The sequence below is a fragment of the Urocitellus parryii genome, chromosome Y, assembly GCF_045843805.1.
Source record: "Urocitellus parryii isolate mUroPar1 chromosome Y, mUroPar1.hap1, whole genome shotgun sequence".
NCBI classification, from domain to species: domain Eukaryota; kingdom Metazoa; phylum Chordata; class Mammalia; order Rodentia; family Sciuridae; genus Urocitellus; species Urocitellus parryii.
Window position 1 is genome coordinate 35,773,060 of NC_135548.1, and position 15,640 is coordinate 35,788,699.

General features: G+C 40.7%; 1 pseudogene; it reads left to right on the plus strand.

Moving 5' to 3' along the window:
* Positions 1 to 12,110: 12,110 nt before the first annotated feature.
* On the plus strand, positions 12,111 to 12,942 carry LOC144251118 (inactive hydroxysteroid dehydrogenase-like protein 1 pseudogene; annotated as a pseudogene).
* The last annotated feature ends 2,698 nt before the right edge of the window (positions 12,943 to 15,640 follow it).

Consider the following 15,640-nt stretch of genomic DNA (forward strand, 5'->3'; position numbering starts at 1 on the left):
TGATGTTACTAATGTGTTCATATCTTCCAGGTATACAAGTCTGTAAGGTAGAAGCTTTACAAGCTGGTGTTCTAAAGTTGTATGGTAATTTTAGGCTCAAAGAGAAAAACATGCTGGAAATTTATTTATCATGTGTGTTCTGTAACTGGACTTGTTATCAGTGAGATATGTAAAGTTCTATGTTGCTTTCTACACTGAGACACAATTTAAATGTATTTTTAAGTTAATGAGAGCCTAATCTGGGTAAAGGTTTTATTGTAAAACACAAAAGTACTTTGCTACTTTCCTACAAGAGGTTAAAAGTTTTCAGCCTTTCTTTAATTCATGTTTTAGATGTGATATTATATTGTGTTAGCTAATATTCATGTAAGATTGAGCAACAATTTATGTAGACTTTGTAAAATGATGTCTAAAAAGCAAAGATCAGCTTCAGAACTATAGTATTTAAGACTTATGATGAGCCCCGCCTTACTTGAGATAAGGCTCTATGTCCCATCTCATGTGAAAGTGACTATGGAAGAAGTAGGCCAGATTTCAGTGCATTTAAGGTTGTGTCCAAAAGTTGGTTTTGTCACGATTGCCAGGACCTCAAACAGGGGATTATAATGTATAACTCAGCCAGAATTCAAGGTAGCTATTACATAAACTAAATATGTTTTTATCCTAGTTAGTTTTGTTTTGTAGTTTGCTTTTAGATGGTCTAAAGATTGCCTGTTAATGTTTTAAAGAAGTACTGCTTTAAGAACTCACAACCTGGGTTAACTTAAGATAAGGAGTTATCACCTACAGGATAGAGAGATAGGTACTAAAGCCCAGTACTTAGTATAAGGCTGTTGAAGTTTATTTGCTGGATGTTTAAGATTAAGTTTTAAAATTAAAGTTAAAGGGCCAAGAAAACCAATATTTGGCTCTTGCCCTCTGAGTCAGTCTGAATCAGGGATAGGGGACTTCTCCAAAAGGCTTTGCAACTCTAGGCCACATAACCTCCTGATTAGGGAGATTAATGAGACCAGTGGAGGACAGAAAGCCAATCAGTGCATTTGCTGTGAAGAGGAGGGTCATCAGAAAAGGGAGACATCCCTGATGCTTCTGAGGGAAGCCACGTGGTCAAGCAAGGCCTGGACCCATCCTTGCGCAAATGGCACTAACAGAACTGAGAAGCTGCTGTGAAGTTCCTGAGGACTCCCAGGAAGCTCAGCTGACTGTTAACAATAGGTAGAAACAGAAGTCAGTTTGACTTGCTTCATCTTAAACACTTAGCAAAGACAGTCAAAGCCAAAGCACAGCTGTTCCTGGACATCTTAAATGATAATAATAAATAGACTGGAGGCTACAAAAGAGATTCTTAGACAGAAATGCCTGATAACTGTCAAAGGGACTGTTAGAGTAGTTTTAGTCTAAGGCCTTTATTTCTAACCAATGCAGGTAGGCTTGATGTGTGCCAGTATGGTTATCCAGCCCAGAGTAGCAGAATTAAAGATTTCTCTATTAGACACAGAGGTCAGTAAAAGGATTTTGCAGGATCAGATGGCATTAAATTATTAGACTATATCTTAAGGGAAAAGACATCTGTAAACCTAAATGTTAGTTGTTGTGTTGACATCCCTGACATTTTTGACAATGTGACAAATTCCTTAAAGAATTACATGCTCAGAAGCCATGTCCTCAGCAACATTGTCGTGGAAACAGTATCTTAACTCCTAGTTCCTGGTATTGCCTGATAGGAAACATTGTTGATCTTTGTCTTGGCCATTATACTCATTGGCATATTTCTGTGCTGTGGCATTTCTTGCTGCATCAATCTGGTTCCAGTACTAATGAATTCTTGTTTCTCTTATAGACCACCTATCACTCGAATGGCCCTCCAGCCTATTACTTCTCAATTGGACTGTTAGCATGGATCACTCCATAGACCCGATATTTTTAAGGGGGACTCCAAACTGCTTGCCCCACACCGTCCCTTTTCAGCCTGAAGAAGCCAGAAAGATCATCTTCGTCCCCCTTCCTCACAGCAGTAAGGAGTTCCCAAATTAGAGAGGGGAATGAAGCCAGATTTAAAGTTAGGCAGTCAGTGTAGTTAGATAAATCGGAGTCTAATACCGAGTGAAATCTAAAATGGAGGCCATGCTAAAAATGATTCCAGGAAACACAGGACAACTCGTGGTAATCGGAAGGCAGTATACTCCACTGACAGGGATGAAAAATGAGACTCCCCAATAATTATGATTCATTACTTTTAAGATTAAAAGTAGTCAGAAAAAGGAGTGGGGAATGAAAGGGTAAAGTTTCTAAGCTGGAAAGCTTGAATGTAAAAGATTAGGTATTATTAAGTTCCTCTGTTATACCCAGATTCCTGAGATAGTTAAGACAACACCCTACTGGCCATTTAGCCTAGGGCCCTGTGCAGTTCCTCACAGGGCCCAAACCAATCAGTTTGAATGTGTAACCCGCTTACGAATGACCAATCACCCTCGCCCGCCAATGAATGTGCCAATCACGTCTCAGAGTTGTTGTTCAATTTCCCCGCGCCTCATGATGATTTGTTCTGATGTATGCAAAGACTCCCGCCCTCCCCAAAAAGTGTACTTAAGCTCTGCTTGACCTTTGCTCTGGGCTCTGAGCTGCGTTCCCTTCTTGAGTGGGCACAGAGTCCCAGCGCGCTGGAATGGATCCCCAATAAATCCCCTTTTGCCAATTGCATGGAGTAAGTCTCTTGTGTGTGGTCTCTCCCTCCGACGTTCCGCCGGACCCCCCTTACAATAGGACCTACATTTAGGAAGAAAAGAGGAAGGCATGAGGTAAGATAAAAAAACAAAAATTAGGTTAAAAAGAAATATGAAGGAAGGCCAAGAAAAGAAGACTTTAATTGAGAAGTTCTGCATACTTTTTCAGCCCTGTCACTCCATTGAAAGACCCTATCCCAGTTAGCCCAGTTACCTAAGGCCAAGATATGAAATCAAGATACCGGGCTTGTCACAAACAGGCTCAGGCGCCGGATGTGCTTTCCATATAACCAGTTGAGAAAGAACAGAGCACCCGCATCCTGAGGCATGAATGAATAAACCGGAACAGATAAGCAGGAACAGAAAGAATAGAATGCAGACCTGTGGTTTTTGGAATGCAGACCTGTACCCCCTAGGTGGCCTATATGCTAGATTTAAACAAACCAATAAGAAACCTGTTGCTTCCAGCGCGTTCGCGAAACCTGCCCCAAACCCTATAAAAATCTCTGTATCCCCAAGCCCGGTGTGCCAGTTCACCAAAGCTCTGGCTGAGGTTCTGCTGGACACCCGAAGGCGCCTGTGTCTCAATAAACCACCTCGTGCTTTTGCAGCCAGTGTTTCATGTGATTCTCCTTGGACAGGGAAACGGGGGTCTTTCATAAACGGGGTGTCTTTCACCATAAACCTCTTTCCCAGAACAGTGACTCCCAAATGGCTGAAAAATCTTTAAACCTACCACCAGTGCTCCAGAAACCACCTTGAGATTGTCGGGTGATACTACTCCTACATGCCTGTCCATGTCTGCCCCTCACTGAATTTCTTTTAAAAGAAGAGCCAGGAATTTCTAGAACATGTCTCTCTCTTTAATTTGCCCACATTCTGCCCCGAATGTGTGGATCTATTCCCTAAGTAAACCTCTGTTTGTGCCTCCTGCTGACTGTGCGGAAGTCTTTTTCTATCACATCTGCCAAGAACCTCTCTGATTCTGAGCTGAGTTGTGCCTCCTCTCATAAAGTCCTAGGACGCTTCTTTGGAAACACTTCTTCTCCTACGGCAGGGAGAGATTTCTTACAGCTGTTGATCTTGAGTTACTTACAGATGGAAATAATCCTCATGCCAAAGTAGTATTTGGGGGTGGTGCATTCTGATTCCCTCTTCCTACTTCATGTTCAATAGTTCAATTATGTTTGTAACTTACTCAGAATAATGAAGATCCAGAAGGATATTGCTTGAATGAAACTTCTGGGTTTCTGATTTTGAAAAACCAGCCTCTATCTCAGAGCAAAGTCTGTCCAAGGAAGGGGGCGTGACCCTTGTCCTTGGAAAGACTCACAGAGCACTCCTAGGCACATTCCCACCCTGCTGAGTTGTTTATCTACAAATCACAGGAGAGATCTGCTCACCAGGTGTCCCTGACTCAGTCAGGCTAGGTGGGGACCCATAGCAGCCCCCTAGCAGCCACCAATCAGCATGAGACAGGGAAATACCTGGGATGCCAGATGACCCCCAGTAGTTTATGGAGGTTGATAACATGTTGGGAAACCATGTAGTTCAGCACGTACACCCCTCTTGGCTTAAACCAATCAGTTCATATGAATCCCCCTCTTGTACTGACCAATCACCCCTACCCAACTTGTTCCCTCCAGTGAAAGTGCTAATCATGTTTTAGAGTTATTTGATTTTCCTGTGGTGTGTGATGATTTGCTATGATGTATGTGAAGTCCCTGCCCTCTCCAAAGAATGTATAAAACTGCTGCAAACCCTGGGCTGGGGCCTCTCAGCATCACCAGTTGCTGTGTGCGCGTGGAGGACCCAGCTAGCTCACAATAAACACCTCTTTTCTGCTTACGTTGATCTTGGTCTCTGGTGGTCTTTTGGGGATCCCGAATTTGAGTAGAACAACTTCTGGAGGCATCTCACAATTGTGCTCAAATACAATTCAAAGGAGGCTCTTAGAAGACCAGTTGCTCAGAATTTTTGCCCCATCCAATAGAAGTTCAATGAATTTTCAGGTCAGTATTTTTAAAAGCAAAATTCATGTGTATCTCTTTGAGGTCTTGCCACATATTTTATTCACTGTAGTCACTATTATTATATTCTGGGGTGGTCCTGGCAGACTTGACCTCTCAGTAAAGATGGATATTAATATTGTTGCTATATGGGTTTTAATCTCCATATAAATATGGAGAAGTGCTTGCCAATTTGAAGTTTAATTAACCCTCTTAGAACAGTTTCCATCTAATTCACAGAGAGGTACTTAGTGTACAAGTGTTTACCAAATTATGAATATTAGAAATTGCAACTCACAAACTCTAGGATTCTAGTTTTACCAAGGTCACAGAAAATTATCTAGCCCACTAGACAGTACTAAAAGAGTAAAACTTTACGGAGTCTGGCTCCCTGCCCAACATTCCCATTCCAGAAAAACTTTTCAATCATAAAATCAGTGACAATAACAGTCTTTTCCTCCTAACAATGCCCTCTGCTATATCCAGTTCATAAATGTAGGATTATTAGTCTTTTCATACCCTTGAAAGGGTAAAGTTTCTAAGCTGGAAAGCTTGAATGTAAAAGATTAGGTATTATTAAATTCCTCTGTTACACCCAGATTCCTGAGATAGTTAAAACAACACCCTACTGGCCATTTAGCCTAGGGCCCTGTGCAGTTCCTCACAGGGCCCAAACCAATCAGTTTGAATGTGTAACCCACTTACGAATGACCAATCACCCCCGCCCCACCTGTTCCTGCCAATGATTGTGCCAATCACGTTTCAGAGTTGTTGTTCAATTTCCCCGAGCCTCATGATGATTTGTTCTGATGTATGCAAAGCCCACCGCCCTCTCGGAAAAAGTGTACTTAAGCTCTGCTTGACCTTTGCTCTGGGCTCTGAGCTGCGTTCCCTTCTTGAGTGGGCACAGAGTCCCAGCGTGCTGGAATGGATCCCCAATAAATCCCCTTTTGCCAATTGCATGGAGTAAGTCTCTTGTGTGTGGTCTCTCCCTCCGACGTTCCGCCGGACCCCCCTTACACCCTAAAATGAATATATGCTCCCAAATGCATCTTGGAATAAAGAACCATAAAGGATCTGTCTTACTCATTGTGATCCATTCTCTCTCTCTCTCTCTCTCTCTCTTTTACCATTTCCACTGCTAGACACATAAAACATGTACATTTATGGAGGAATTAATTCCTTGTGCTTTTTTTCTCTTTAAGTCCTAAGATATATTTCCTAAGTCCAGGCAGAGAAGGTAAGCTATCAATTTAAAGGCTGAAACACCACCAAATATTTTGAATCGACTCTAAACCAAAAATATACACAATTGAATGTTACTACATCCCATAACTGGAGTTATTCTTGTTCCTGGCCTTTGCGGACTGAAGACCACCAGCTGCAATGAATTATGCTCAACTGAACAGTGGTTCTGTGACAATAATAAATGAGGACCAAAATAACACCACAAAATATATATCCACTTGAAACCTGAGGTTAGATTTCAGGACTTGATGTTCAGCCTGCTTGGAATCTGCAGCCTCCAGATGCAGTTGACAGATATGATTGCATCGGACAGATGCTGGCTGGCTTGGATATGCCATAGTCTCTCTGCTTTGGCAATCAATCCTCAGCCTGGGATGGTTTTCAGTTTTACCCCTGGAACATCTCAAAAAACTGTAACTGAATTCATTGATGATGGCACAAGTAGGTTTCAAAAAGTACGTGTGGTCTGTTTGATTTCTTAACATATAAAACCAATGGCACCATACTTCAGATAAATGATCTTAATCATTTATTTAACATTGATCTGATATCCAAGTCCACCAGGAAATGGTTTCGCCATCCACACCTTTTGATACAGCAACAAGTCAGCCCTGCCCTCTTCCTGAGCTCCTTTGACTTGAAAACACAGGGTATGGATTAGGATCCAATCGGTAAAAGGCATTCACTCACCTCACCCCCACACAACTTTTCTCAAAAGACTCTCACTCCAAGTCAATCTCAAATACAGCTCAGGGTTGTTGCCTCCAGGCCATCCTGTCTTCCCAGAAACCTGTTTTTCTTTCACTCTGTGTTCCCACTGAGCAATGAGTGACCTTTATCTCTGATGAAAAACAAGACACAGCGTGTGTATCACTTCCAGGATTGAATGTCTCCAAATAGATAATACATATGCAATGTCTGTTCTGCAGAGATAGAGAAGAGATTGCTAGACAAAAAGAAGGCTTCAGGTGGCCAGGCTCCAACCATCTGATAGCAATTCTACGATTTCTTCTCATCTCCTTAAAATTTAAACCCACAGGTATTGTTTTAAAAATCAGGTCTATTTACTTAGGTTTATTTACTGCATCCTAAAGCCTGAATTGTGTTCAAAGGGAAAAACCCTAGCTCCCAATAGGACTGTTAGGAAATGCATCTATAAGGAGGTGTTACGGTTTATATAGGAGGTGACCCCCCAAAGCTCACGTGTGAGACGATTTGAGAGTTCAGAGGTGAAATGGTTGGAATAGGAGCGTCTTAACCAGTGCATTAATCCCTCAATAGGGATTCACTGGGTAGTAACCAGAGGCAGGTAGGGTGTGGCTGGAGGAGGTGGGTCCCTGGGGTGGAGCCTTTGGGGGGGGCTTAGTGATGGGAGCCGTTTCTCTTCTGCTTCTCTCTGCTTCTCGGCGCCTGGTTCCCATCTGCTTTCCTCCACTGAGCTCTTACACCATGATGCGCTGCCTCACCTGGGACCCTCAGGGATGGAATGTGGCGTCTATGGACTGAGAGCGCTGAAACTCTGATCCTCAAAATAAACTTTTCCTCTTCTAAAATCATTCTTGTCAGGTGTTTTTGTCATAGCAACAAAAAAAAAGCTGACTAAAACAGGAGGTGATTCCAGTTAAAGGAAGTCATAAGGCGGGGGGCAGTCTGATAGAACTGGTGTCATGATAGGAAGAGACGCTAGACTGTACAAGCTGAGAACAGACCCTGAGAGGACACAAAAGGTAGGTATCAGGAAAAAGCACACCTTCTGCAGTCTTGACCTGGAATTTCCAATCTCCGGAATTGTGAGAAAGTACATTTTTACTATTTAACTAATTTGGCTTGTGGTATTTTGTTATGGCAACACTAAGAAACTAATAATAGTCCACATGGGGATTTAATTAAGGTTTTCAGTTCTTGGTTTGGGTTTAAAATAAGTTGCAGTGTTCTACAATATAGCAGGGTGATTATAATTTAAAACAATCGTGTATTTTGTGAAGAACTAGAAAACAGAAGATTGTGAATCAAATGTATGAAATATGATATGTCAAGAGCTTTGTAATGTTTTGAACAACTAATAATAAAAAAAAAATTTTTAAAAATTGAAAAAATAATTTCACTTAAAAAATTCATTAGAATGACAAAACTGAAGATTATATCAAGAATTATAATTACATGACAAACATAAATATTATTTCCTGACAAACATAAAATTTCTAATGTTGAATATTTACATATAAACCAAAAAGAAAATAGAGGATTGAAGGTCCCTATTGCAAAGAAATGTTTAAGGAGACGGAAATGTTTATTGCCTGATTTAATCGTTACACATTACATACACATGCGATTATAACACTACCCCATAAATAAATAAATGTTTATACTCTAAGCAACATGAAACTTCATTTAAAAATAAATTTTAAAAAATGCAATAAAATCTTTAGCTTGAAAATATTTTCTACTCCTGATTATTAACAATAATTCTGGATTGGTAATAAGGAAGCAACAATTTTCTAAGGTTTCTTGTTTGTTTTTGTTTTCGGTGTTTTGGGTACTGGTAATCAAACCCAAGGGTGCTTAACTACTGAGCAACATCCCCAGCCTTTTTTATATTTTATTTTGAGACGGGGTCTTACTGAGTTGCTTGGGGCTTCCTTAAATTGCTGAGGCTGGCCTAGAACTTGAGATTCTCCTGCCTCAGCCTCCTGAGTTGTTGGATTTACACTGTGCCCAGCTAAAGTTCCCTCTTAAGCCAGTTCTAGCTGTCTTTTGATAACAATACCTGGTCAATATAGAAAGCAATACATCTCACCAAAGAGATTTATACAAGCTCACAGAACACTGATGCCAACAGGCAGCTCAGACCTCCTGTGCAGTTCCATTCAGATGTCAATGCCAGGCTGAGGAAGCTTGCAATTCATCTGCCCACTTTCTTTAGGTTTGGAAGCAGAGGAATAAAGTTGCTGGTAGCCTGCTGCTTAGGTTCCAAGGCAGGGAGCAAAGACAAAGCCAGGGGCTATGACAGGTGAGAGCTCTGGTCAGAAACCCTGGCTCACAACGAGACTCTTCAAAGCAATCTGTTCTGTTTGTCCTCTAGGAAGAAATGCCCCACTCCCAGGACCATGCTGTGAGAAGGCATTCCCTCCCTTGATCTGGACTCTAGGTAGGAGAGGGAGAGAAGCCTTCTGTGGAAGTTCCTCACGTCAAGTTCAATCCCACATTAATATATACTGAGTAAATATTACCTCTATGGCTCAAAATAACTCAACCCCAAATCTTCAGTTTAATAAGTTTCAGGTTTGCAGTGCCTCAAGTGGCTTCCAAAAGCAAACCATCTCTGAAACCTCTGTGGATCTCCTATGGTCTCTTAATCAGGGTCCAAAATAATTCCCATCAACAATGCGTCCAAAAAATAATGATTTCTAGAAAAATCACAAAACATTTGAGGAAACAAGACACAGTGAGCAAAAGTCAGAGAAATATTGGAGAACTGGAATTGCAAAGTTTGCAGATATTAAAATTAACATTTATAGAATTTAAATGCTCAACTGTTTATCAACAGAATGAGGTTAGCAAAAGGATAATAGGACAAAGCCAGAAAGATGAGAAGAAAAGCCAAATCGAGCTCCAGAAATGAATATATGAGTACAATTAAAATCCCAGTGTAAAAAGACAGTACAATAGATTTCAAATGGCAGGAAACAAAATGAATGAGTTGTATAACTTATCAAAAGGAATATAACATAACACAATCCAGGGTAGGAAAGTATGGAACTATGAAAGTGAGGTAAACAGATATAGAGGTTGGGTAGAAGGGTTTACAGCGCAACTAATATGATTCCATCAAGTGAGGAGGGAGATAATGGAAAAATAAATAACAGGTGAGAATTCTGCAGAACTAATGAAGGGCTCCACTATTCAGATTTAGAGAGTGCCCCCCCGCCCCATGCAAATAAACAAATACCCATCCACAAAAAGGCAAACTAAAGATAGGTTATTATAGGGAATGACTCCTCAAAGCAGCAAGGAAGGACCAAAATTTAAAAACATATAGTACAAATGAAGTAAGGAGAAAAATTAACTGTCAACTTTAAATTGTAAATTTAAAAACATGTTAGTACCTGTTTTGTGAATTAGTGTGACTCAAAAATGTATGTGAATTGACCAAAAAATGAAGGTTTTCTTCTTTTCAAAAGATGCTCATTAATGACATTTTTAAAGGATACACCTCAGTGAGACTGAGAATGATATAATTGAAAGGTCTCAGATTCTTGAAAGAAAAAAAAGCAAAAAAAAAACCCAAAAAACCCAAAAACAACAACAACAACAAAAAAGAACAAGTGCCAAACTGTTGAACATGAATAAATGTGACAGAGATTGAATATAAAACAATAACTGCTCAAAAGGGGTAGATGCAAAGTTAAAGTTGAATATCGGACATCATGGTATATACTGTGGGCAGAAAGCAGAAATTAGGGATCGACAAGTCCATGTATTTTTAAAGACAGGGCGTGGATACCTGTTTAATTATTAAAATGTGTAAAGTACCTGGCAAACAATAAAAGCAAGATTGCAGCAAAGAGAAAAGAGATGTGCACTAAATGAAGCAGTCCAATAAGTACTCTAGGTTTAGAAAATATATAGAATATATCAAAACTAGGGGAAATAGAATCCACAAAAGCTAGAATAGAAATATAATCAGATATCTTAGAAATTGCATTGCATATTCTGTGGCTCCACATTTCCATTAGAATATGAAGATTGTCAGATAAAATTCCAGCATGATAAGAGAATGAAAATTCAAATCAAGCCCAAAATTAATTAAAAGAGGAAGGCTTGACTACATTAAAATCAGACAAACTAGACTTAAAGAAAATAGACTTAGGAAAATACATTCTGATAAACTTCCTAACTGATCAGGATGATATAATAATAAACATGTAAGTGCTGACAGAGCTGAAGGAGAATTTGTGATTTTCACCTTGTGACAAAGATGGTTACACATTGATGACGGTACCTGAAGTTTTTGTTGACAAAAACTAAATGAGGCATGGGAGATTTGGGTCATATTACTAACAAACATGATCTGACATCTGGTAGAAATATATGAAGTCCTTCATCCAATAATGAGAAATTTTACATCCACTTCAATTTAAAAAGGGAACATAAATATTGATCATACTACATCATGAATCAAGTATGAATACATTTTAGAGTTTCATCATTACGAAGTAAATGGTCTTTAAAGTGAAAATAAATTAGAAATCTACTACAAAATATTTAAAATAAATTACATTTGCATATTTAAAACAGTAGTCAACAATGCATCATCGATAAGAATCATAATGAAAACATAAAACACTCCAAAATACACATGAAAGTTCAAACACCTAGGCAAAAACACAATATGTCAAAAGAAAGCAAATTAGAAAAGCCTAATGAATGAAACAAATTGCATGTGAAATAATGAAAAGAACTTTGAGCTTCTTCAGTGGGAAAGTGCGAAATCTGAACAGTGTTAATGTTATTTTTCTTCACAAATTTAACTCTCTCCTCTCAAAATATCTGTGTGTATATATGTATGTATGTATGTATGTATTTATAGTGAGGATTGAACCCAGGGGTGCCGTACCACTGAACCACATGCCCAGTCTATTATTATTATTATTATTATTGTTAATTTGAGACAGGCTCTCACTGAGTTGCTTAAGGTCTCACTAATATGCTGAGGCTGGCCTGGAACTTGCGATTCTCCTGCCTCAGCCTCTGAGTCACTGAGATTACAGACATGGGCAACCACACCTAGGTCAAAATATTTTCATCTTCTTCTTCTTTTCCCTCTCCCTTCCTTCCTCTTCCTTTTCCTTTTTCTGGTGCTAAAATTTTCATTGCAGATTTTATCTGGACAAAATGAAGTCCTTTAGAATTCAGAAATGAGGAAAACTTGCTTAACAGTAACAAAATTCAGACACAAGAAAAGGCATTCTTAATATCAGGAAATAGATTTCAAATATTTAATATCTGAAAAAATAGAGCCTTTTGGTGCTGGTCACATGGGGCGGCGGCAGCAGGGGTGGAGGGTGTGGGGTGTTGTGCAGCAGGGTGGGCTCTGGGGACTGCGCTGCTGCAGGTTGCCAGGGCTGCTGTGGACAGTCTCTACCTGTTGCACAGGTAAGACCACCAGGTCTTGCAAGTGCTACATGGAAGCGCTAGGTTTGGCTGGAGCCTGGTACACGGCCAGGAAAACATCACCATCGTCTATGACTTCTACGGCCTGATCAGGCTGCACTTTATCCTTCTCTGGGGAGCAGGGCAGAGGAACCAAGCAGTACCAAAGATGGGCCGGTTCAGTGGTGCAACAGATGGAAGTGGAGAAGCCTACGCTGAAGAGTCGGCAAGCCGAGGTCTCCACACTATCCCGATGAGGCAGAGCAGAGAAGCTGTGGACAGTTGTCAAAGACGGCCGACACCTACGTGGTGGAAAAGGATGTCATAGTTGCAGAATTTAGCAGGGGACTCTTTTACTCTCTGAGGACAAGCTCTGGGACAAAATAAAGGTGAAGGTTGCCACCGCCAGTTGGCATGATGATCCATGGAGTGTCACCAGGAGTTTTGGAGGGAAAGAAAGGTATCATAGTCACCATCTCCCCTGTCTCCCCTGGCTCCTGCTGCACACCCACTCCCCGGACAGCTGTGTTTTCTGCTTCTAAGACTTACTTAGACCACCTCAGCGACTTGGCCACCCACAGGGATGCACCTAGCAGCTTCTGCATAGATGCCTGTGATGGTTGTCTTCACCAAAAGTAGATGCACATCACGCCGTCTCGACCCTGGGGGTTTCAAAAAGGACCACAGGATGCTGGTTCCACTCTATTCAGTTCCTTTTTGCACAGTATATGCTCGAGTGGCTCTGGGTGTGGGGAGCAAGTGTTCTCAACCCCTGGTTAGGCAAGGGGGCCTTAGCCTGCAAAGCCTGAATCCCAGCGGTCAGTCACGTTTTGCCAACTCATGGTCACGCACAGCATTCTGACATTTGGAGACACGTTTCATTTATCTGATGTATTTTCTTTTTGACAGATGATCCAGTGTGCTGTCAGATTCATCCTTTGCAACGCAAACTTGGAAAGCCTGTGATAAACCTCTGGGGCCAAGTGGAGGGCCCAGAGTAAATCACCACCAAGGTGTGTGGACCGGTGAAATCGCCCGCATATCCTTGCTTTGCTCCCAGGCTGTTGAAGAGTGGCATTGACTTCAGAGCCATGGCAACCTAACTTGTCAGCTCTTAAATTTCAGATGTTGTGTTTAAAGGGAAATAGCCTGTTTTCCCCTTAACAGATGACAGACAGTCTTGGTTTTAAGTGTTCACTAGGAAGATGGTTGAAGATTGTTATTTTGTAACTGAGATCACTGGTGTCAGCTTAGAAATCTGTGGCTGGGCTGCCCCAGACAGAGATGCTGTTCTTCATGAGGTCTCCCTAGACAACCCGAGTGCTGTGCTCTTTGCTGTTTGTGTCTCAGCGGCTTTACATATGGTTAAGTTACAGAAGAGTCTGGTCAGGGGTATAGAACGCAGAAGACCTAGGCTCTTCCTTTTCAAACTAGACAAGCCTGCTGGGTTCTGTCCTGTGGGTTTGCCGTGTCGGATGCTGCTTCCTCCATAATATTTTTGTTCTTCCAGCTCTGGTGGTGAGTGCGTTTCTAGATTTGGATATCTAATGAGTCACTATCTTTTGATTTGTAATTGTGGGTAAGTAGTGATTTCTTAACCCATGATCCATTTTATAACTGAAATTTTCCCCTTTAGAGTTTGTTATAGCTGGCTTTCATACACTTTGCTATGTGATATGATTCTATTCCAGTAGTATTATTGACAGAAGCACCAAATATCTGTGGAATATCACTTAAAATATGGACAAATTATGTGTGTCATATATCTGTTGAAATAATGTTGAAAGTGCACTTTTGGTTCATGGAATCAATTAATACTTTGATTGGTGTGATGATAATTATGCACAAACCCTACAATATGGATCAGCATCAAAACCTACAGTGAAAATGTCTTTGATTCAGATTCTAAAAAGACAACTATTTTTTTTGGGGGGTGACATACCTTACACTCAAAATTCATGTAAGTTTCTGTATGAATATGGTACATGTACAGATTTAAAATTCAGAGCTTAGTATTGGGCACTGCAGACACTGGTGTGAAATGATTCTCTCGCCTGGCGTGCTTCTGTGCTTCAGCCTAAGCACATTTCTGTGTTGAACACATGAGTTTTTGCCTGTGATGTTGCTTGGTAGCATTTCCAGATGTGACATGGACTCAAGAAGCTAAATTCTGAAGCTCCTCTGCTCCTAATCATGTCTTCTCTTCCAAACAGAAGATGTGGAGAGCTTTGCACTTGGAGGCACTGTGTAGCAAAGGTTCTGGGGGAGGTGGCTAGGAGGCCTCTTGACTTCATGCCTCACTGATGGAATCTGCGGGACTTGGGATCAGCTGCAGTGCTTTCTCTAGCCACATGGTCAGATGATTCTGTGTCAGGCTGTGTGCCCAGGGCTTCTGAGGCTTCTGGATCACGTGCAGAGGTGCTGCATGATGAGAACTGGAGAACGCACCTGGCAGCAAGGCTCTGAGTTCTACCCTTGGCAGGATGTGCTGAGATATGCCCACTGTGTGGATATGGTGCAGGGTCGTCCATAGCTTCAGGGAAAGAGCAAGACCGAGAGTGTCCTTTGGTTTTCTAGCTTTCATAAAATACCACCATCAAAGCTCAAAATTGAGAGTCGATGGGGCCACTGTGGATGGGATCTCTTATTAAGCATGTGCAAAATCTGAACTTTTGAAACGTGATCTAGGAGTTGAAAATGTAACAATAAAAGCATTTGTTCTGTTTCCTCTGGGGGGAAAAATAGAAGCTTTTATTTTGTCAGAGATTCTATTTGATACTACATCATCAGTGTTTTCTTTAATTTTTACAAAAAACATAATAATGGTTTAATATTGCCCACATTTTACAGATAAGGAAGCAGAACGAGAGTTTATGTAATTTTGCCCAAGGTTCAGGGCCAATAAATATTCTGTGCTAGTATGTTTTTTCCCTGGAATTTATTTACTCAGACAGTGAACTTGTATGATTTTTACCAATAGCCTAAGAAATTGGCTATACAGAGTGAAGAAGGGGAATAGAGAATTTTATTACTTTAGAAGTAAAATTGCCTACAGCCTTCAGTGAAATATAGCACAGTGAAAATATTGCTTCCCTGTTTTATTGGTTTAAATAAACTGAAAATCTTGGTAAGAATAACCAAACAAGCAAAATCTTAAAGACAAAATTTGAACCACAACAAAATGAAAAGACAGTACCAGAAACTAAACACAACCCTGAGGAAAGGCCTCAGTTGCAGTGAAAATAAATAGGATGTTGGAAGAGGGAGGTATTCAAAGCAGACTCAGACTCATGCAGATCTCACAAAGGACATAAATAGCCAAAGGCAGTCAAGGCTGAGATACTTTGAAAAGTTATGGACATTCAGTGTTCTTGTAGCTTTATGCAGCATCCCTGAGTGGTGGAGTGAGTCAGGTGAAAGAAGGAAATGGAACATAGAACAAGCAGCTGCCTCTTGGTGCATGGGATAAAGGGAAAAGGTAGCAATCATCTACCCAACTGCTACTCT